The sequence below is a fragment of the Heteronotia binoei genome, chromosome 5 (genome assembly GCF_032191835.1).
Source record: "Heteronotia binoei isolate CCM8104 ecotype False Entrance Well chromosome 5, APGP_CSIRO_Hbin_v1, whole genome shotgun sequence".
Lineage (NCBI taxonomy): Eukaryota > Metazoa > Chordata > Lepidosauria > Squamata > Gekkonidae > Heteronotia > Heteronotia binoei.
The window spans coordinates 114470400-114493969 of record NC_083227.1 but is presented as its reverse complement, the minus strand read 5'-3'; the positions used below and the strand labels follow the sequence as shown (position 1 = coordinate 114493969).

General features: G+C 49.7%; 1 protein-coding gene across 1 annotated transcript in view; it reads left to right on the top strand.

The window, feature by feature from the left end:
* Positions 1-1252: 1252 nt before the first annotated feature.
* The window catches only part of UNC5A (unc-5 netrin receptor A), a 140226-nt gene continuing 117908 nt past the window's right edge, over positions 1253-23570 (top strand). Inside the window, exon 1 of the mRNA XM_060240191.1 lies at positions 1253-1491. The gene's annotated coding sequence lies outside the window, so the exon portion shown is untranslated. The remainder of the gene's footprint in view (positions 1492-23570) is intronic.

Genomic DNA, 23570 nt, shown 5'->3' with positions numbered 1-23570 from the left:
TTGCATATCAGCAGATAACATTTTGTTGACTGAGTAAAAAATGAAAATGCCGTTTGGAGAGACTTGTACATCAAAGTTCTCTACATCTGCCCTGACCTGGATAGCCCAGCCAAGCCCGATCTCATCAGCATTTGGAAGCTAAGCAGGGTCAACTCTAGCAAGTACTTGGATGGGGGAGACCTCCTCGGAATACCAGGAGTTGGGAGGCGGAGGTAGGCTTTATTCGGCCACCTCTTTGAACATCCTCCAGGTCGCCAGTGGGGGTCAGTCATCAGAGATCACCATGACTTCCATGTGCACACACTCATACGTGCAAACAAACATGCATATATAAATACAAAAATGCTCCCGAATCCTCCCTCCCAAGTTCTCTACATCCAAACACAAGCATTTCCAAAACATACAGTTTTGGCAGATAGAGCTTTACCTGACTATGAATAGATGCCTGTGAGTTATCAGTGCCATTTATCCAGAAACCTGACTTTTGATGGAATGGATTCTGGTAGGGAGATGCTTACATTTTTAATGTGCATAATTTGCTGACATGTGCAAATATATTTCAATGTGCTTGCATTAGATTTTTCAGACTCTTTGGTTTACACTGGATAGGTCAATATATAACCATCACTGAAGTTGAGGCCCATCATTACATGTTCGAGCTGCATAAAGATAAATGTCTCCGCAGCAGAGCTTCAACTTCCATGGATGAAGAGCAACCCTGGAAGAGAGAGCTTTGGGAAAGACAGAAGAAGGCTTTCATTCTGAACATCCATGGTGTAGTGTCTTGGGCTTAACTAAAGCACCGCGCGGCCATGCAGCAGAGGCGACCAGGGGAAGTCCCTTGGTCGCCCTGCACAGCGCGGGAAAAGACTCCGCCAATCAAGATCAGTGGCGGGAAGTTTGACTGGCCAGGATTGGACTGGCCAGCTGGAGGGCTGTTCCGGGCCGATTGTATATAAAGCGGGTCCCGGCCCGCGTTGCCCTTCTGTGATGTACCTTCTAATAAAGTATGTTGCCTTCTGCACGTCTCATCACCGAGTACATTACACATGGCTTGATAACATTCTGTGTAAATTTGTCTCATGTTTAGTCTAAACCAGGACAGAATGTTAGTGAGAATGCATTTTTAATGTTTCCTTATATACCTGAATGTATGTTCTGTGTTCACTGAATAAATCTTTTTTTTTTCTCTCATGGAAGATTTCGCCCTTGGAAATTCAGAAACTCTGTCCTAAATCAACACAAGCCCTGCACTCCTTGGTTCTTTGTTATTTAAATAATAGAGTTTGAGAGGTTAGATGGTAAGAGTTATCTGCATTAAATGAAAAAAAGGTCCTTAGTTATTAAATGTGCTAACTCCTCTTTTGCTGTTTCTGAACTTGGAGAAACTAATATGTGCTGAAGTAGTGGCAGAGACACGGAACAAGGGGCCAGCCCTCCCAGGATGGATCAGCCTTATGCAGGAACTGCTTTGAGGACTTAGGTTGAAAGGTGAGGTACAAATGTTTCCAGTAATGAAATAAATCAGCTCCTAGTATGTATTTAATTTCCTTTCCACTTTAATTTGTTAATGCTACATCAAGAAAGGTTGGGAGCCTGAATTTAGCAAGGACAGAAAGATGCACAACATCCAATTTCCTGTTTCTAGAAAGTCAGGTTTTTCCTCTTTCTGTCACAGCTGCAGAAAAGACTCCAAAGTGTCTCTTGCCCAACAACTTGGCAAAGGATCTGAGCACTTGTAGGCTATCATGCCACTAGGAGCCTAAGATCCAGTCTCTTAACAAGAGAAATGGCCCCAGGTGGCAAGAAGTGAAGCATAAGAGAGCTTGAGGAGAATGACCCCTCTCTTGGCCCTTACGAAAGTCAACAACACACGACTATGTTGTGCTGAGGGGGCCCTGGTTATATGCTGAGCTGCTGCAGACACTACAGCCAGCATTCTCTGCGGCTCTTCAGTAAGAGGGAGAGCCAGGGAAATTGAAAGTGATCTCCCCAATCTGTATTAATTAGAGTCTATTAACTCATCAGAGCGCACACAGGCGGCTACACGGGCCGCTTCCCCCATGAAGGGAGCTGCCACCACTATGTCTCAGCAGAGAGGGGAACTGAGCCAGGAGAAGAGTTCTTCCTGCTGTGCTTAGGACATGACCTCGCCCACAGATATATATGTACCAGGGCATATGAGGCACCCACATGACTGAGATGAGGTGGCACAGGCAGACCCCATGACCCCGTTGCAGGGAGAATGTTAAAGGCAGAAACAACTGAAGGAGAGTATGAGGGAAAGAACAGGAAAGAAATACCAGAGTTGTGTCAGGGCCATCTTTGTCCTTCAGATGTGACCTATGCTTAGACAAGGGTGTTGCTAAGGAAGGATGCATGATGGGAAATGGTAGAAGCAGGGCTTTTTTTTTTCTGAGGAGCCAGAAATCTCAAGAGGGAAATGAAGGAGAAACACACAGGTGCCCTTCACAAACTTTTAAACATTTTTTGAGAATTTTGTTTCCACAAAGAGGTTCTGGAACTCCATTCTGCTGAGTTCCCTTAGGAAAAAAAGCCCTAAGTAGAAGTATAACAAATCTGGTATATAAATTTTCTAAATAAATTAAAATATGCGTGAATAAGACAAGTGGCTCTCATCAGGGCTAGTTCTAGGATTTTTTTGGGGGGGGGGGCTGGGCCCCCTCCCCTACTTTGCCCACCACCTGACTCCCTCATTGGCATCTCTGCCTACTTACCACCTGCCTGTGTCCTTCTGCCCTTCAAGCTCTCCCACACTCCCTCTCTCTAATGGTGCCAAGCAGCATGTGGCTGGAGAGTACCACTGTCCCAAACACCCCTGTCTGTACCAGCTGCATACCTTTCCCTGGTGATTCTAGGCAGTGGATGTGGCAGGAAATATGGGTGGTAGAGTTCCAAGCAGATGCAGAAGGCACACTGGCAGGAGGCAGGCAGGCACATGGCAAGAGATCTGTGGCAGTGGGCCCTTCCAAAAGTCCTGGGTCCCGGCAGCTGCCCCACCTCATGGTATGCTGATACCAGCCCTGGCTCTTATAAAAAAAATTGCCCTTGAGTCTTGTCCTGAGGAGGCCATTTTTGTGTGACGGAGGCATCAGAGCAGCACCAGCAGGAGGAGCATAAAGGAAAAACTTGACCCTCTGGGAAAGAACCAGGTAACATTTAGCTCCCTGCTATCTTCCTCACACTGGGAAGAGCTGAGCTGCCGCTGTTAAATTTATCCTTCTCTGCCTCTTCTGTTTCTTCAGTGCCAAGGGGTCTCCTTGTGCAGTGGAAACTCTCTGAGGTGCCTTGGCTGGGGGTAAAGGGGCTGCTGCTTCTCCATCTTTCCACTCCTGCTTCGTTGCTTTCTAACCTTTACTCCCTTGCCTTTCCCTGCTTCTTGAAAGCCTGGTAAAAAGTAGCCCCCTTGTTTACTTTTCCTATCCCTTCCTAATTCTTCCACAAAGGGATATGGAGGAAGGCAGAGAGGACTGCAAGAGCCCTTTTGCATAGAGCTGAGCATCTTGGAAAATACAAAACAACGCAAGCCTTTCTCAGCACGTTGGGCTCTTCTCCCTCTTCCAGATACAATGGCTTTTGAGAGCTGATCACAAGGAAAAGAAGCATCCCTGAGTGCCTGGAAATACCCTGTACAAATAATATTAGGGACAGGGTGGTGACTAAACAATTGGCAGTCAGTGGACCCCTTCTTTGCAGGAAGCATTGTTATTTATTGTAATGTACTGGGAGACGAGACGTGGTGAAGACTTCAGGCTTTATTCGCTAGTACATTACGGAACTGGGGAACACGCGGCCGGGTCCGCCAATATATACAAACACCCCGGAACAACCCCCCTGCTGGCCAGCCCAATCCTGGCCAGTTAAACTTCCCGCGCTTGACATTGATTGGCCGTGACTTTCCCCGCGCTGTGCCTGGTCGCCCGAGGACGCGCGGCGCGTGTGTAGAGTCCGATACTCTACATTTATTTACATTCTTTGTGCTGCACTTTTCTTCCCAATAGGGAATCAAAGCAGCTTATATCATTCTCCTCTCCTTCATTTCATCCTCACAACAATCCTACTAGGTAGGTTAGGCTACTCTACACTCCTCCCCCCCTAGTTCAGACCACATAGTCCCGGAGGTATGCTGGTGCTCTCCGTTCCCGTGTCGATCTCCTCTGGGTCGCTCTTGGAGCTGGGTCTGGTTCTGGTGTGGGCGATGCTGCTCTTGGCTGTGGGAAGCTGGGGTCTGCTTCTGGCTCCGGCTCTGATTCGGTGTCTCTGGGGGCATCATAAGTAGGTAGTTCCTGTATTGGCGAGGCCCCCTCCGGCGCTTCTGTTGCTAGCTGTTCCCTATTCCCTGCCTCCTCCATTTCTTCGGGTAGGGTGCGGCGGCGCAGCTGATCTATGTGCCGTCTTAGTACCTGGCCCCCCTCGGTGGTCACCTCGTATGACCTGGAACCTGTCACCCTAAGGACTCTCCCCGCGACCCAATCGGGGCCGCTTGCGAAGTTCTTCGCGTATACAGGGTCACCCGGAAAGAACCCCCGCACTGCCTCCCGGACCTCTGGGGACCCGCGGACCTCGGGGGCCCGGTCTGGGTGCAGCCTGTCTAGACGGGTTGTCAGTTTCCTCCCCATGAGCAGTTCCGCGGGGCTGGATCCCGTTATAGGGTTTGGGGTGATCCTGTTGTGGAACAGGAAGGCTGAGAGGCGGTGGTCCCAATCCCCTTGTACTATTCTCCCCAGTGCTTCCTTGGTGGTCCGCACCATCCGCTCCGCCTGGCCGTTGGTTGCCGGATGGAATGGTGCGGACCTTATGTGTCGTATGAGGTACCTCTCCGTGAACTCCCGGAATTCCCGGGAGGTGAAGGCCGTTCCGTTATCCGTCACCAGGGTGTCTGGGATCCCGTGCGTGCATAGGACCTTCCTGAGTGCTCGGACGGCTGCCGCCGTGGAGGTTGAGGCTACCGGAATCACCTCCAACCATTTTGTGTAGGCATCCACAAGTATAAAAAAGATCTGGCCCTGATACGGGCCGGCAAAATCTAAGTGGAGGCGGGACCATGGCCGCCTGTTAGACTCCCATCTGTGGACCGGGGCTGACGGGGGATCGGGCCGGGATTCTTGGCAGGGTTGGCACCTCCTCACCCACCCCTCAATTTCCTCATCCATGCCCGGCCACCACACATAACTACGGGCCAGGGCTTTCATCCTCACGATGCCCGGGTGGGTCTCGTGGAGGTCTTCCAGTACCTGTTTGCGCAAGGGGGGGGGAACCACCACCCGGCTGCCCCAAAGCACGCACCCCTTGTGTGTCGATAGCTCGTCCTTCCTGGACGCGAACGGTCTGAACGCTTCTTCCACCTTGCCTGCCGGCCACCCCCTCCCCACCCAGTCCCTGACCCGTGCCAGGATGCGGTCCCTCCCTGTCGTCCGGGCTACCTCTGCCGCGTGCAGTGGGCGCTCCGGGAGAGATTCAATGAGCATTACCCCGTGTGCGGGGGCGGGATCGGGTTCTGTTATGGGGAGCGGCAGGCGGCTGAGGGCATCGGCGTGTCCCATGGCTTTGCCCGGGCGGTGTACCAGTTCATACGTGTAGGAGTTCAGGAACTGGTTCCACCTCAGGACCCTCTGGGATAGGATTTGGGGGGTCTGACGGTCTGAAGCTAGGAGGCCCAGGAGCGGCTTGTGGTCAGTGGCGATGGTGAAACGCCTACCGTAGAGGTAGTCGTTGAACTTGTGCACCCCCGCCACGATCGCCAGGGCCTCCTTATCGATTTGAGCATAGTTCCGCTCCGCTGGGGATAGAGTCCGTGAATAGTATGCTACTGGCACTTCCCTCCCGTCCGGGAGTTGGTGCCCCAAGACCGCTCCCACCCCGTAGGGGGAGGCGTCGCAAGCCAGGATCAGTGGCAGGGTTTCATCATAGTGGTGCAAAACCGCGTTCGAGACCAATAGGTCCTTGACTGCCTGGAACGCCGCGGCTTGGCGCTTCCCCCAGACCCACGGGGCCTGTTTATCAAGCAAACGGTGTAACGGTTCCGCCACGGCGGCCTTGTGGGGCAGGAACGAGTGATAAAAGTTCAGCAAACCCAAAAAACTTTGTAGCTCCGCTTTGCTTTTGGGAGCGGGGGCCTGCACAATGGCCCTAGTCTTGTCCGTAGTCGGGTGAATTCCAGCCGCGTCCACGGCGAATCCCAGGAACTCCACCCGCGGAACCCCCAACAGACATTTTTCCTTCTTCACTTTCAACCCCGCCGCTTGGAACCTCCGGAGGACCTCTCGCAGGCGGCCTTTGAACTCTTCTTCGTTCGGGGCGGCGATTAAAACATCATCGAAGAAGGGTTGCACTCCGGGAATTCCTTTAAGGAGAGAGTCCATTATGCTTTGGAAAATTCCCGGAGCCACGCTCACCCCGAACTGCAATCGTTTAACTCTAAACGCCCCCCTGTGGGTCACGATCGTCTGCGCCTCTGCTGTCTTAGCGTCGACTGGCAGTTGCTGGTATGCCTGTGCTAAGTCCAGCTTGCCAAAAACCCGTGCCCCTGCGAGTGTCGATAGTACATGGCTGACTACGGGGACTGGATACGGGTTATCCTGGAGCGCTTTGTTGATCGTGCACTTGTAGTCAGCGCAGATCCTTACGTCCCCGTTCGGTTTCACTGGCGTTACAATGGGGGTCTCCCAAGCCGCATAAGTTACAGGCTCCAAGACGCCCTGGGCCGTGAGGCGATCCAGTTCTGCCTCAATTTTCGGCTTTAGGGCAAACGGGACGCGCCTCGCTTTGAGCCGTATGGGCCGGACCATGGGGTCAATCGGTAGGGTGATGGGCGGCCCCTTGTAGCTCCCCAGGGACCCATCGAAAACCTCGGGGAACTCCTGGCAGACCCCTTCGAAGTTGCTGGCCTGCACGTGCTCCACCCCTACCAGCTTGATCCCCAGTGGTTGAAACCAAGCTAACCCCAGAAGGGTGGTCAGTTGGCGCTTGACCACCAGTATGTCTAGGGGCCCCTTAAAGCTTCCCCTCTCCACATGCACCTGGACCCACCCCACGACGTGAACCGGGTTTTTCTGGAAGTCCCTCAGTACGAAATCCGCTGGCCTCGTTTGGAGGCGGGGGCATAGTCTCGTAAGGGTCTCCTCTGAAATTATGGAGATCGAGGAACCCGAGTCTACTTCCATGACGCAGGGGGCGCCCTCGATCCGGACAGACATTTTGACCTTGTCCGGGGCTGCGAGGGGCAAGTTCAGTACCTGCAAGCTGGTGGATGCCGTCGTGTGGGTGTCCATGGAATCGTGATGCGCTGACGGTGGTCGACGGCTGCTCTTGGCCCGGCAAGCCCGGGCGATGTGGCCCATCTTCCCACAGCTTCTGCAGTCCAGGTTGCGGTACGGGCAGTCCCTCCTTTCGTGGGGGTCGCCGCAGCTGGCGCACTTGGAGCTGGGGTTGGTGGGAGCCCTCTCCGTCGCTCGTTGTCTCGCGGGGACCCGAGTTTCTGTCCTCTGTGGCCGTCGGAGCTGGAACGCTTCTTCCTCTGCTCGGTCCTCCGGTCCCATTTCTTCTTGGTGTACTGCCTCTCCCCGCGGCTGGCCATACGCCTTGGTGGCCCTCTCGAACGCCGTCGCCTCGTTGAAGGCTTGTTGTAGGGTGAGCTCCTCCTTTGCGAAGAGCTTCTGCTGCAGTCGCTCGTCTCGGAGGCCCCAGACGAAACGGTCCCTCAGGGCTTCGTCCCTCTTGTCGAAACTGCAGTTCCCGGCGATCTGCCGAAGGGCCGCCAGGTAGACCGCCGCTGTCTCCCCCGACTTCTGGTCCCTCTTGTGGAAGAGGAATCGGCGGGCGACGATGGACGGTTGGGGCGAAAAGTGGCCCGTGAGGAGTCTCACGACCTCCCCGTAGGTCCTCTCAGTCAGCTTCGCCGGAGCGGAGAGGCCGCGTGCGATCTCGAAAGTTTCTTCTCCACAGACGCTCAGCAGGACGTCTCTCTTCCTGTCGTCATCTTCGATCAGGTTCGCACGCAGGTAGCATTCGACCCTTTCTGTGTAGGTCTCCCATCTCTCGGGGTGCTCCGGGTTGAATTCCGCAAGATGGCCCGTCGTTACACTTGGGTTCGCCATGGCGGCGGCGGGCTGTGCGATCCTGCGGTCTCCGCCTTCCTCGTCTCCGGCCAGGTCTGGTTCCCCTCGGGCGGTCGGACCTAGCTCGATCCCATCCTCGTCGCCAGTGTAATGTACTGGGAGACGAGACGTGGTGAAGACTTCAGGCTTTATTCGCTAGTACATTACGGAACTGGGGAACACGCGGCCGGGTCCGCCAATATATACAAACACCCCGGAACAACCCCCCTGCTGGCCAGCCCAATCCTGGCCAGTTAAACTTCCCGCGCTTGACATTGATTGGCCGTGACTTTCCCCGCGCTGTGCCTGGTCGCCCGAGGACGCGCGGCGCGTGTGTAGAGTCCGATACTCTACATTTATTTACATTCTTTGTGCTGCACTTTTCTTCCCAATAGGGAATCAAAGCAGCTTATATCATTCTCCTCTCCTTCATTTCATCCTCACAACAATCCTACTAGGTAGGTTAGGCTAAGAGAGACAGAGTGACTGGTCCTAAGCAATGTTCCCTCTAAGCTGAGTTATTGACAGCTAGCTCACAATTGTTTAGCCTCCAGTTCACATATTTTTGTCTCAGCTCAGCAAAAATGGCCCTAGAGCAAACTAATTTATTCAGTAGCTCACAACTTTAATGCCAGAGAGCCAGTTTGGTATAATGGTTAAGTACGTGGACTCTTATCTAGGAGCACTAGGTTTCATTCCCCACTCCTCCACTTGTCGCTGCTAAAATGGCTTTGGGTCAGCCATAGCTCTCATGGGAGTTGTCCTTTAAAGGGCAGCTTCTGTGAGAGCTCTCTCAGCCTCACCTACCTCACAGGGTGTCTGTTGTGGGGGAAGAAGATAAAGGAGATTGTAAGCTACTCTGAGACTGATTCAGAGAGAAGGGCGGGGTATAAATCTGCAGTCTTCTTCTTCCTCTTCTTCCTCCTCTTCTTCTTCTCCTCACAAAATAGAATTTTTCCCCGCAAGATTCAACAGCCAGGGCCAGCTTGCCCACTAGGCAAATTAGACATTTACCTAGGATGTTGGGAAGGGGGATGCAACTTGGGCTCTTCCCCCCTCCTTGTACACAAGACAAATGCCTAATTTCCCTCCCTGCTGCTGCTCCTGCCACCGTCGCCACACTGTGCCGCCTCCATCTTCTCCCTCCCCCTTCCCTTCTGCAGTGCCATGCTCTGCTGCCCTCCCTCCGGTGCACTCAGAGGAGCACCACTAGAATTGGCCCTAACCTCTTTGACGTGGCTCAGGCATCTCAGAGTTCTCTCTTAAGAGAGTGCTCAATGAGGCTTTGCTTCCCCCTCACTTCTGGTCTGGAAAGGAGGGGAAGCGAAACCTCCTCCAGTACTCTCTTAAGAGAGAATGCTGAGATGCCTGGGCCATGTCAAAGTGGGTAGGACCAATTCTAGTGGTGCTCTTCTGAGTGCACCGGGGGGGGGGGGAGAGGGGCAAGGCGGGCAGTGGAGCACAGCACTGCAGAATGGAAGGGGGGAGGGATGGGGCAGCGGTAGCAGCCGGGCCTGGTGTGTGTGTGCACGTGCAAACCTAGGGCCCCTAGGGGTGGAGGGTGGCAAACAGTGAGTCTGCTTGGAGTGCCACATACCCTAGGGACAGCTCTGCCCACAGCTTAGAGGGAACATTGGTCCTAAGTCACCCAACAAGCTTCCATGGCAGAGCAGGGATCTGAACCTGAATCTCCCAGATCCTGCTGACACTCCAAAAATAAGAACATAAGAGAAGCCATGTTGGATCAGGCCAATGGCCCATCCAGCCCAACACTCTGTGTCACACAGTGGCCAAAAAAAACCAGGTGCCATCAGGAGGTCCACCAGTGGGGCCAGGACACTAGATATCCTCCCACTGTGGCCCCTTCCAAGCACCAAGAAGACAGAGCATCACTGTCCCAGATAGAGAGTTCCAAATATACACTGTGGCTATTACCCAGTGATGGACCTCTGCTCCATATCTAATCCCTCTTGAAGTTGTCTATGCTTGCAGCTGCCGCCTCTTGTGGCAGTGAATTTCATGTGTTAATTACCCTTAAGGCGAAGAGGTACTTCCTTTTATCAGTTCTAATCTGACTGCTCAGCAATTTCATTGAATGTCCACAAGTTCTCGTATTTTGAGAAAGAGTAAAGTACTTCTTTCTCTACCTTCTCTGTCCCAAACTACTACACCATGCCGGTTCTAAGGGAAGCAGAGCAGGAGAGTATTTGGGAATCCACAAAGAGGAAGAAGGGACTGAACAACTCTAGAATTCATGACAGCTGGCCTTTTCACAAATAGAATACCAAAAAAAAAAGTCAGTAGAACTACTTTCTATTAGTAAAGAAATACTCAACTCAAATGCTCTCATAGCTTTTGTATTTGATGGTGATGGTTATTTCTGCACCAACATGAAGGCTTGCATGCAACATCAGAAACTGAGAATGAAGAATGTCATAACTATCTGTTGAGTTAGACCAAAGAGCCATCTAGCCTAGTAAGCAAGTGCTACCTTGATGCTCCTGGAAATGTGGCAAGGACAGCACCCCTGTCGTCATCATCTGGCTGTCAACTATGCATGCTCTCCACAGGTAGAGTCCATTTTGAAAAGATAGCCAATAGCCATTGCTTAGCCCAGAAGTTTGTCTAGTCCTCTTAAAACCAGTTCAACATGTGGTCATCTTCACTGTACCTTGCAGAAGCAAAGTAAATTTTGATTTGCATGAAGAAGTGTTTTCTTTGGTTTTCCCAAAAATCTTATCTATTTTGTATCTCTGATTCCACGGGATCAACACAGCAACAACTCACTACAATGAGAAAAATCCATTAAAAAAACAAACAAACCATTATTTATAGTCTGCCTTTCTCACTTGGACTCAAGATGGACGAACAGTGTAAATCAATACAATCATTCAAAAACATTTGAATGGATCATTCAAAAACAGTGCAATAAGATTAGGGTTGGAGAACCAATCAGAAGACTAAATACAGAAATGAAGCAAAGTTAACCTTCTGCTAGAAAGCCATTGCCAGGAATGACCCAATAGGCAAAGTGGTTACAATTATACAAAGCAAAAAGTGTGGGCTACTATTATCCCCACCCCCTTGGTCCATTGGTTCCCATAGAAGTTGGTACTAGGGGTGTGCATTCAGTTCGGCTGAACCGCATAGACCACCGAATCACCCCTGATTCAGAAGTATACGGCACCATATACTTCCAATTCCATTTTCAGGCCATTAAACGGGAGCCGTAGGGGGCTCCCCGTATACCTTCGTATAGATATTTGGAAGTATACGGAAGTCAATGGAAAAGGCGGGAAAGGAGCTTCTGCAGCCTCAGGGGAGCTGCTTGCTTCCTTTCCTGCCTTTGGAAGCCTTTTCCCGCCTCTCCCATAGCCTCCCTGGGATTAGGGAGGGAGGGGGAGAGGAGCCCCAGCAGCCAATCCAAAGCATGCATTTGCAAAATGCATTGCAAATGTATGCTTTGAAGGGCTTTTGTGTAGCTGATGGCTGGGCTAATCCCTCAGCCATCAGCTACATTGTTATTCTTTTTTTCACTTGGGTATCCAAGTAAACAGTGTTCTCTGGCCAATCACAGAGCAGTGCTATTTTTTGAAACTGCTCTGTGTAGGGTCAGAGTCTGCCTGGCTGGACTCCAATGGATTCCATTGCTGTTGTGTTTGTGTTGGTGTGAGAGAGAGATTGTGCTGCGCTGGCCCTTGGCCTCAGCTGCTGCTGCTCTCTCTCAGCCTTTCCTGACCTGCCTTGAGAAGAGAAGACGTCTAAGGTAAGATAGTATTGGGGTTCTTATTTTATTTTAGTTAGTAAAAGGACTTTTTAAGACTCAGAGTCCCTTTACTTATCCAGATTTGGGTGGGTGAGTACTGGGTAGCTTATTTGGGGTTAGGGGGTTCTGCTGAGGGTGGGGGCCTGGGGTGGGGTGGGGGGTTTGCCAATTTGCCCGTATCTTACTTTAGTGAGAGGACTTTTAAAAGTGCAGTGTCCTTTTACTTTTCTTGATTTGGGTGGCTTGGATTTCTTGGGGTTAGAGGGAAGGGGTTTTTGGGGGGGGAGGGGGTGGTAAAGTTCCTCTATTGTTAAAAGTTATTTTTTTTACTGTTTTAAAAGGATTATGCATTTGATTTGTTGCTGCTGTGTTGTGCTGCTGTTGTTCCTTTTCTCTTCTGGTTCTGGTTCTTGGAGGGGGCTGTTTGGCCTAATTTTCAGTGTTTAAAAGGCCACTTTTTAACAGTTGAGTTTCTTGGCCTTCTCCTGTTGTCCCTTTTCCTGGTTCTGGTTTTGTGTAAGGGGGGAATCTGGCCCCTGTGTGAGAGACCCAGAACCAGCAGGCTTGTTGTGCTTGGCCAGCTCTCCCCATGTTTTGGGGGGCAGGGCTGGAGAGCTGGCATCTGTAGATTGTGTGTTCTGTGGCAGGGAAGCTGGCACCTGAGTGAGAGACCCAGAACCAGCAGGCTTGTTGTGCTTGGCCAGCTCTCCCCGTGTTGTTTGGGGCAGGGCTGGAGAGCTGGCATCTGGGTTTGCTGCAGACAGGTCTGCAGAGCAGACCTTGAGCAGATTGTGTTTTGTGTGGCAGTGATGTTGGCAACTGGGTTTAGATTGGTTCCAGCCTGCAGGGTTCATAGAGTAGATAGAGGGATGTAGTGCATTTGGGTCTTATAGAGATTATCTGATGTGAAGTTAGGTTTGACTTTGGGTGCCCCAGGAATTGGACCCCCTGGTCCAATTTTTTTTTTTGGCCTTGTGGGTTTTGTGTGGGACAGTGCCCTGAAGCTGCACAGCCATTTGGGGGGTTCTCCTCAAAACCTCCTGCTCCCCAGAGCCACTTTTCCCACAACAATTATAGTGAGGAAGCGGCTCTAATTGGTTTTTTCTCACCATTGGGAGCAGTGTTCCTTTTGGGGTGCCCACTGATGGGTGCAGTCTTTTTGGGCCAGAGGGGTTTCATGCTAGGGAGTCCCCTGAAGCTGCCCTGCAGTTTTGGGGCCTCTCCCTCAAACCCCCCTCTGGCCAGAGCCACTTTCCGCACAGCAATTATAGTGGAGGAAGTAGCTAATTGGGCTTTCACCATCATTGGTGGCAATGGGCCTTTTGGGGAGCCCAAAGACAGGGACCCCCTGGCCCAATCTTTTTGGGACTTGGGGGTTTCATAGGGGAGAGTTCCCTGCGGGTTCCCTGCAGTTTTTGGGGCTCTCCCTCAAACCCCCTGCCCCCCAGTAGCCTCTAATTATGCTCTACGTTGCCATTGATTTCAATGGCCCATAGGGTATAATGGTGGGATTGGGGCACCCTCTTTGGGTGCCCCTGGAATGGGACCCCCTGGCCCAATCTTTTTGGGACTTTGAGGGTTTGTAGGGGAGAGTCCCTTGAAGGTCCCCTGCAAATTTGGGGGCTCTCCCTCAAACCCCCTCCCATTCAGGAGGCTTCCAATATACCCTATTTTGCCATTGATTTCAATGGCCATAGGGTATAATGGGGCCGTATATTCGGAAATAGCTGCGCATCTACTGTATATGTGGCTATTTCGAGTACGGTAATAGGAAATACATGGTATTCCGTATCTTTTTGGCCCCGTGTATTTCCGAATCCGTGTAATTCTGTATTTTTTTTTTCACACCCCTAGTTGGTACCTCAAGGTGTGAGGCATCTTAGAGACTTTCCACCTTCAAGGACACAGTTGCATTCCCAGACCAAACTGGCCCGTTACTATAACAGCTAGATAAGCAGGCTTGTTACAACAATGATATATGTATAACACAGACTCTGTCCTCAATCCCCCTCCTGCACTCACAACAATGTATGGCTACATGCAAGCACTAGAAAGACCAGACTGAACATAGGTCAGAAGAAAAGAAGAAAGCATGGCAGGCTAATTCTGACATTGAGGGCCACAGCAGAGAAGGCACGTGGCAGTTGTTGATTTTGCCCATTTGCAGGTTGGCACCTGCAGGAAACCCTACTCTGGCATCTCTTAACCTTCAAGTCCCTTTCTCCAGCTCAGCTTGTGCTTTCGATGCTACCTGTCCCTTGCCTGCCTGAGCTGGGTCACCAAGACTGTGTTGCCATCCCGCTGAGCACAAAGGACTGATAATGGAGCTGTCAGCCTGTGGTGGTGTCTGGTAGTGGAGAGCAGGCACATGGCCCTGCTCAAGGTAGTGGGAGAGTGAAAGAGTTCTGTTTTCTTGATCGGACACCATGCTGTCAGAAGAAAGGCTCGCTTTACTCTCCCTGAGCTGGCTTGTTGCCCAAGTCTGCTCTCTGGTCTTCTTGAATGCTTTTAAAAGGCTGCCCTTTTTTCCTGAGTCTGGGTCAGAGAAGAAAGCAAAGTGCAAGCTCTGTATCAGGGGCAGGGGCTGGATTCTCACAATGGTATATTCCAGCTTAGCATGAGGAACCTCACCCTAGAGGGACACCCACATAAGACTGGTGCTATTGTGGTATGTCTTTCACAGAGGAACAATTGCCAGCTTAGAGTCTAACAGAATTGGGGATGGAAAGCTTTGGTTTTAAGAGTTGCCAAAGCAACAAGGGCAGGACCAGACCGAACATGGAAGTGCTGTCAAGGAATGCTTCACATGGTGGCTGGGCCTTTGCTACCTCTGACTTTGAAGGATCAGAGGGAGTGGCCTTGGGTTAGTTCTGTGAGTGCTTCTACTCACCAAGAAGGAATATTGTTTTTTCTTTAAAAAAAAAAAAAAGGAAATGCATTCAAATTCCTCCATAAAAATCTCTCTGTGTGAAAGGGAGCAAGATTCAATTATCAAATTGTGGCAAAATTCGAGTTTTCTTCCATAATTAAGATTTTGAGTAAAAAAAAAAAAGAGTCCAGTTTCATGACACAGAAAATGCTTCTGCACCCAAAACTCAGGGTTCTGTGGGAGCTGCGATCATTTGCAAGTGTTCAAAATGGAATTAAACACTTGCAAATGAGGGGAATTAGCTGCCTTTTGAATCCCTGCTATGTTTTGTGTTGTGTCTTGCATTTCAATCCCAAAATTACAACACAGCGGATGCTACGGAGGTGACCAGTGGAAGTGCACTGGTCCCAGATGTAGCTCCGCAAATACGCTCCGCCAATCAAGATCTGTGGCGGGAAGTTTAACTGGCCAGGATTGGACCTGGCCAGACTGAGGGTTGTTCCGGGGTATGTATATAACTGGGACTCGGCCCGCGTTGCCCTGCCTTGTGATGTACTCGCTAATAAAGCATGTTGCCTTCAACACATCTCGTCACTCAGTACATTACATTTTGTTTAGGCACTAATAAAAGGCACTTGCCTCTGAGGTGTAGGCAAGACTCTGCTCCCAGTGCCCCTCCCCTCATGTGTGTGTGTGGCGGGGGGGGGGGGCGTTTGGCCAACTTTATACTGAGCTGGGTGTATTTTTCTTGGCATCCAATTGGCAGCACCAGAAGCCAGAACTGGAGACCATCCTGATCAGGGAAAAGATAGAATAATAACAGAGGGGAGAACAGATGGAGCGTGTGAGCGCTGGCCGTTTTGGCAAAGGAGAGAGCTACCAGGGTGCTCTGCCCCTAAGATAGCCTCACTTTGCAGTTTGTGTGCCTGGATTGGGGGGTATGTGTGCACTGGGTGTCTGATCTTTGCATGCAAAATATGCACTTTGGGTATGTGTGTGCAAAGCTTTGATGAGTGGATCTGCATGCAAAGCCTGTTTCTGTTTGTCCTTTTATGTCGCCATTTGATGTGTACGCATTTACAAGGAAATCTGTCCCTTGTTGTGTTCCCTGGTGCCCCCTTGTGGAGGAAGAGAGCAGAGGGATTGGGTTTGCCCTCTTCAGTGCTTGTGTGCGGCAGGAGTCGTCTAGTGTGGCCTGGATCATTGCTATATGACAACTTAGAGTCCCCTTCCCCCATGACACACTTGCTCAGTGCTGTCTGCGCTATATAAGCATCAAGTGCAGGTCAGGCTGTTCTGCTTTGGCTGCCACCTGTGTGCTCTGGTACAGGAGCTCGGATGCTGAACAGCTGCATGCTTCCCTCCCACCTTTTTCTCAATCCAGTAGCCTTTGATGGCGCTTTCTCAAAGACCAGGCTCAGCTGTGCTCAGCAGGACCAGGCCCTGAGGCCAGCTGCCTCCCCCTGTGCTCCTTCTGTGCTGGGAGAAAGGGATGGGCTCAGTCTTCCCACCGCCCAGCCTCTTCTGTCTCAGCAGTCTCTCTCTCCAAGTGTTGGAAGAACCTGGTTGTGCGGGGGGGGGGGGGGTAGAGAGACATCAGAGCCATCAAGATGGTACAGCTGGAACAGGGTGTGTGTGTGTCCTGCAACAAACCAGCAAGGCAAGGGAGCTGAGGATATGTGAGCAAACTGAAAAGTGATCTCTGCTTGCTGGTTTGCTGGTCGAAGAAGAAAACAAATGGGCCAGAAAAAGGCCAAGTCTCCCATGCATGAGGAAAATGGTGTTATGCAAAGGGGCAATTGCCTCTAGGTTCTGGACACAGAATATGCTACGCTTGAGAGGGAGCAGCAGTGCCTCACAGTCCCACACTTTGCTCTGGCCAACTACAGAACAAAGACCCATCATGCAATGCAGCCAGGATGGAAAGCAGATGCCAAAAGGTGCCCACATATGGAGGTTTTTGAGGCCTTTTGTCAGGACTGTAATTTGTGGTGGAGTGCAGGAAAATGGAGAAACAGCAGGGTGAAGACATCAATGGCTGTAGACTAGCCAGTCTGAGCAACATGTTCAGAGCTGGTTCAGTTGTTTTTGCCCAGCTGGCTCTGGGGGCATTCCTGTCACTCTCCCTCTCTACCAAGTTGCCCTCTTCCCTGTGTGAGATCACAGTTGGTCTCCATAGCAACCAGCAGTGAGCTCATGTGCAGGGGCTGTGACTTCAGCAGGAACAGATGGAGGTAAGAGTAGCAAAACATCCTGTTTTTATGCAAATGCTGTTACTAATACTTTAAAAAAAAACCCGTAGGGTGGCAAGTGCCAAGAGTATTTCGCCCCCTCCTTTGTGTGCATACTGTGTGTGGCATAGGGGGCTGCTACCCATACAGGGGAGAATTGTAAACTGCTCATCTTCATCCTTGTACACCTATTTCAGGGCAACAGCAGTCCCATCAGCATGAGGCCAAACAGGACTTCCTTGCAAGAACTTGGCAGGACTGTGACCTACAAGTCTTATTGCTTATAGTTGAAATCTAGGAACCCTTCATTGCATCTTGGGGAGGGGGGCATTTTTTTACATGCTCAGCTTTAACACCCCTCCCCCCCACACACACACACCTACCTAGGAGGTTTCATTCATATTCCAATTTCAGGGGTGCTGCTGATCAGATAATTTCAGGAGAGTTTAATAAGCCCCTGTTTATTAAAATCAGATACAAAATCTGCTACTGACCTGATGTCAGAGATGCTATCCTGGTCTCTCAGAGGCAGCTTAGCTTTCCAGCTGTGCACATTTAATTGCCCTCTTCCTAGCTGTGTTGTAGGCCATTACTTTAAAGGAGGTGTTGTTCCTGGATTTGGGTGTGATTTGAATTTGTCTGTGGTCAGGGCTGTTGTGTTTCCACACAGCTGGGTGAATAATACAGTACAGGGGGACCCAGCTCTCACTGTGTTGCTAGTAAAGGACAAGGGAGACCAGGTTAGAGAGATGTATTTGATTCTAGGATTCCCTTGTGGGGCAGGAGAGCATGAGGAGATCTGGCCTGGTCAGAAGAACAGGAGAAAAGCCTCCCCAGATGTAACATGGATCACTGCTTTTAGAGTGCCCTCATCTAAAGCTGAAGTGGAATTTCACACACAATTGAAAAACAGGCAATTTTCAGAAGTGGACCTTGAGATTTTTGAGGTGATGGTTTTAATATGCAAATTCAAAATTAGAGAATTTGAGCGAGAGGTTTCTTTGTTTCCATTCTAGACTGAATATGGGAGGCCCTAATAAAGCATAACCCAGAAGGGCTTGATGCTTTTTTTGAAAGAAGGAGGGTTAGAAAGATTACAAATATATGCTTTCTGGGAGCATTTGGTATTTTAAAGCAGAATAACTGGGTGTTTCAGCTGCCAACGCTACCACAATACACAAGCTAAGCCTCTCAGAAATGAAAATTCAAATGTCAACTTTTGACATTGATTTTTAAAAAATTATAATTTGATTTTGAGCTGTGGAAAATAGTTGCAAATCCCCCCTATGATTTATTTCAGCTCTATCCTCCATTGAACTAAAGCAGTGGGAAGAAGATAAATGGGCTCCCACCACTGCTGGTTTTGTTACTCCTTCCTGGTGGATAACCAACAGCAAATCTTTCTCAACCTTCAGAGGCTGATAGGTAGGACTCGCAGAAGGTGGGGCAGCAAGTTGCCAGGGATTTTGTATCCCATGCACACTTTCACTCACCCTGACATTCTTAACAGCACAGACCTACTGTGCTCCCAGACTCCTGATATTTCCCTCCCCTCCCTACAACATTAAAGGTTTTTTTGGGGGGGAACTCCTGGGGGAGCCATGCCCAACCCTCACAGTGATTGAGCTAAATCAGGCTTCTTCTTCCCATGCCTCTTATGCCTGCTAATATTCAACATAACAACGAGAGAGCAAAACTGGTTTCACCCTAAACCTTTGGACAAGAATAAAGTGGTTTGGTGAAGGAATGGTAAGTGGTTTTCCCTCAGTGGAAGAGACAAGAGGAATTGTATGGCTAAAGTTGGTGGGGAGGAGATGGAAAGTGTGAGCACAGAAACAAGTCACAGGAATAAGACAAGGGTCTTTTCCCCTTTAAATCTGAGTTGCCAGCCTCCAGGTGGGCCTGATTTCTCAGAATTACATCTGATCTCCAGATTACAGAGATCAGTTCCTCTGAAGAAGATGGTAGTTCAGCTTCAGAAGGCAGACTTTATGGCAACTAGAGTTGCCAGGTTCCCCCAGCCACTGGGGGGGAAATATGGTTGCCAGCTCCAGTTTGGGAAACTCTTGGAGATCTGGAGATGGAGCCTGGCAAGAACAGTGACCTCTGTGGGCTACGATGCTGTAGAGTCCACCTTCCAAGGCATCCCTTTTCTCCAGGGGAACTGATCTCTGCAGTCTGGAGATCAACTGTAATTCTGGTGGGATTCCCAGATCTCACCTGGAGGCTGGCATCCCTAGGAACTGATCTTTGTAGTCTGAAGATGAGCTATAATTCAGTTCCACCAGGCTGGCATCCCTAATGGCATCACACCCTCTACTGAGCCCCCCAAACTCTGCCCTTCCCAGGCTCCACCCCCAAACCTCCCAGAATTTTCTAACCCAGAGCTGGCAACCCCTTTTGGAAAAGTTCCTGGGTAGGAAAATTTATAATAAAAGAGGAATATCCATCTCCTCTCTTCAGATGCCTACAGTGTTTTAGTCTAAACATCAAATGTAGGCCATGACTGCATTCAGCTTGCTTTGCAATGATTCCACATTCACTAAATCTTAACCAGTTGCTTCCCCCATCAGTACTGATTTATTTACAAGTATGTCCTATCCTTCTCCCAGGGTGGTCAACTTGGCTCTCAATCCCCCCTCCACCTTTTATACTCACAATGGCCTTGTGAAGTAGGCTAGGTTGAGAGATAGTAACTGACCCAAGGTCAGTCGGTGAGCCTCATGGCTGATCAGAATTTTAACCTGGGTCTCCCCAGCCCATGTTCAACATACTATTCACTACTGTGCTATAATAGTAACTGGATGTGACATGTGGTGCTGTTACAAACTGAGAAGCTGAGATAAGCCATCAAACTTTAGAGAGGTTTGGCACTATTGAGCCTTTTCTAATTCTTAAGCGCTTTGCAAGGCTGTGTGTTGGAGGCAGACACAGATGACGTTCCTCAGGCATTAAAGGGCAGGCTGGTAAAAGCCTTGTGTGTTTAAAAAAATAAAAAGAGCATATGGTGGGGGGCAAGTACATAAACAGAGTCAGTGACTCACAAAGATCTGCTCTGTAAACAACTTTTCACAACACTCATGATAGGACTGTCTTTCTCTAATCATGTTGCTCAGTTTTGCCAGTAAGCCATCCCAAGGCTTAAGCCATCCCAAGGAGCCTGCTTGTAGATCAAAGTATCTAGGACTGCAGGGTTCTAATAAAGGATAGGACTATCAGTGGCTACTAGCCATGGTGACTAAAGGGAATCTCCATTTTCAGAGACAGAAAATCTTTGTGTTCCAAATCCCAAGAGGCAACATCAGGGGCCTGTTTGTTGGGCCTCCAAGGTAACTGCTGTGTGAGAAAGGTTGCTGGACTAGATGAATCTCAGCTATGTTCTTTTTCTGCTTGTGTTTTTCTTATGTCTAGTTCTTATGGAAGTGGCAGTTTCCTCTTGTGAGTGCAGCAACAGTCACCTGGACCTGGAGTTACCAAAGAAGCATTTAACAGTCTAACCCTGAACCCTCAGGTGAAAGGTTCAACATCCTGTGCTGAAGCTTAAGGGACTCTGTATCTAAGCGTGTTGAGAGGGCAAAAGAAGGGGGCAGCTGGCCCAGCTGTTCTCACCCACTTTACCTCTTGAAAGTATCAGAGCTTCTTGCGAAGTGTTCCTGGATCAACTGATGAAACTAGCTCTACAGAACACAAAGGCACACGGCTACAAAGGGATTCCATCACATCACAGTTAGGTCTGCCCGTCCCTTGTGTGCTGAAACCCCTTTTTCCTTGTCCTTAGTTGCCTTGACCACACCTGGTACCTGTTGAACTGGTATACAGCTCTTTTGCCTCTTTCTGTACTGCTGCTAGCACACCTCTCCACCTAAGCAAAACAGACAGACTCCAGAAGATAGGGCACAATTAGGAAAGAACACACATGTAGATCTTTTGGTTTGGAGAAGACAGTGATGGAGCAGAATAGGACTGTGAGCTTTAGTTGAAGAGTGCAAGTAGTTTTCAGGGGGAAAGGGTCCCATAGAACCCTCAAGCAAGTTTTCAAACTGAGCTCCAGGAAACCTAGAAACTTTCTAAGGACTCCTCAATGGTCAGGCCTGCCAAAAATGCGGAGGCAGAGGACAACATTTTAGTGACTGTCATTGCTCAGCAGATTCTTGGAACTGGCCAAGTTATATGTTATGTTGTCATATGATGTCTGGTCGGGTCTGGGTGAAAGGGGAACAGAGGAAATAGCTGTCTGGGGACTAAAGGTGGTTCTTGTTATCATTGACAGATATGCTGAGAGTTCTCCTACCCTGTGGCTCTTCCTCTGTGGTATCTGAGGGCATAATTGAGGGCAAATTCTGTGTCTGGAGCTCCCAGAGCTTTTTAAAAAAGTCTCTCACCAAAGTACAGGGCCCTGATATGAATTGCAACTATGGCACAAGTGGAGGAGGGTTTAATCCTTCCCCAGTGCCATTTTCCAGATCTAAAAGGGTTGGAGGGGCATTATTTGTCCTATTGTGAACGCTTATGAACTGCATTGATACCAGCTTACATTGGTTTTTGCGCCACAGGACAAAAAGCACCCCACTAGAGCCATTCTAGATTGAAAAAGTTTAAACCCTCTGTGGTATGGTCTTGGTCCAAGCTGGGCCTCCTGGTCAGAGACTGACAGAGTTTCTAGCATGCTGTCTAGTTCAGGCCTCATTGAAAGGCAGTGCTGGGAGTGCTCTTAGGTGCGGGTCCATCCCATACAAGGCGGGGGCAAATAGCCCTCAGTGAATGGCAAGTGAGCACCTGATGTTGCTAAGCTGCAGATGTGGATCTGATCCATCCCTTGGGAAACAAAGCAACACAATATTATTAGGAAAGCGTGGCTCTTGCTTCTTCCCAGGGTCTATAATGAATAGAAAAAGTGTGATATTTTGCCAGAACCAGCAATGATGATCAGTGGGTTCTATTCTAGAGCCTACGAGATTTGCTGCTTCTGCTGAGTTATTTCACCCAGAGTCAGCTAGTCTACTAGATAGTACTTCAAATAGATTTTATAGCGTAACATCAATAAGCTTATTAAAGGAGATATGAGGTAATCTGGGGGCGGCATGAAGAAAGTGAGATATAAAACGGCTCTACAGAGATAAAATTGCCAAACAATTTCTAACTGAAGACTGATTCCTAATTAATATTAATTTCTCACCCGTGCACTAAGAGACCTTCTTGCCCAATACCTCTGCTGAAGAACTGGCTCCTTACATGAGAAGGACATCACTGTCCAAAATGAAGAAGGGCTCCTGGCTGACTCTTAGAGGACGTCAGACCTTTTGATCCCATTCAACTTTACTAAAAACGAGAGAAAATTCCGAAAACTGACACTTCCTGCACTCTGTACCCAACTTTACCAACCAAACTTCTTTTGTTTCCTGACCAGGACTGCTTTTAGAACAGAGAAATACACTGAGGAGTGGGTGGATAGTCAGGCATGACTGCCTGCATTAGACTTCCAGCAAATCACAATCATGCTAGGACCAGCATTTGCTGATTTCCCCATTATACAGAAGGATTTTCCCTCCCCTAAATGGGCAATCAGTTGGGGGCTGAGAACCAGAGTGGGCTGGAAGAGCAAAACAGAGCTTGATTTATAAGCGTGAGCTGGAGGGGTGCTGTTCTTGCAAGTAGTACTTTGATGAGGGAAAGGCAGATGGAGAAACCCTGGCTCCCAAAGAACCAGGCCAGTTCTTCTGGCCTATTTGGTATATAGTATGCCATAAAGAAAAAGGAAATAGGGTGGTGAGATGCTGGTGACTAGAAAGTTCCATCTTGTGGAGTGACCCTCAGGGACCCTGCCTGTCAAGCTGCTGTGACAGGCCTTCCTGCATCTGTATGGAATGAGGTTAGGCAGAATTATGAAAGAGAGAGAACAGCAGCAGGGATCTGTTTGCTGCGTCTGCAGAAGCTTTCTACTTGGGGTCACCTGTTCTGCTGGTTCACTCTCAGTTCTAGCAACTAAGCCTTAACCCACAGCAAATGGGGAGAAGACAGTCCTGTTTTTTAACAGGCCACTTTGACGTGCTCCTCTGGGGGACAGGTTGCAGAGGCATCCACAGGACTGGTATCAACCAAGTCCTTCTGGCCGCCGCCAAGGAGGAGCAAGTGCTGCAAGGCAAGCCCAGATGTGCCATGAGCCATCTCCTTTAGGGCTGTTTATCAGCTTCATGCAAATAGAACTGGCTAATCAGTCCCCAGTTGCAGGCTGCCAAGTGGATGTGAATAAATATCCCCAGGGAGGGAAGCAAACAAAGCTGGGTTCCTCTCCTGCCAACCACTACATTTTTCCAGAGCAGCTGGGAGCCATGCTGTGGCTCTGGCCTGGCACCTGGGCTGCAAAAGTTGGTTCCAATCAGAAATACAAGGCCCCCGGGGAAGATGTCGCAAGAGTAATAAATATTAGGGGATGGGTAGGGCAAAGAGAGAGGGCTCTGGACAGGGTGAATGAATACCCCACTGTGGAAAACCCTTTGCCTGTAGCAGTTGTTGGCTGGAGAAATTCTTCTGCAGAAGGGGAAAGATGTCAGTACCCAGGATTATAAGCATTGAAATTTGCCCCCTAC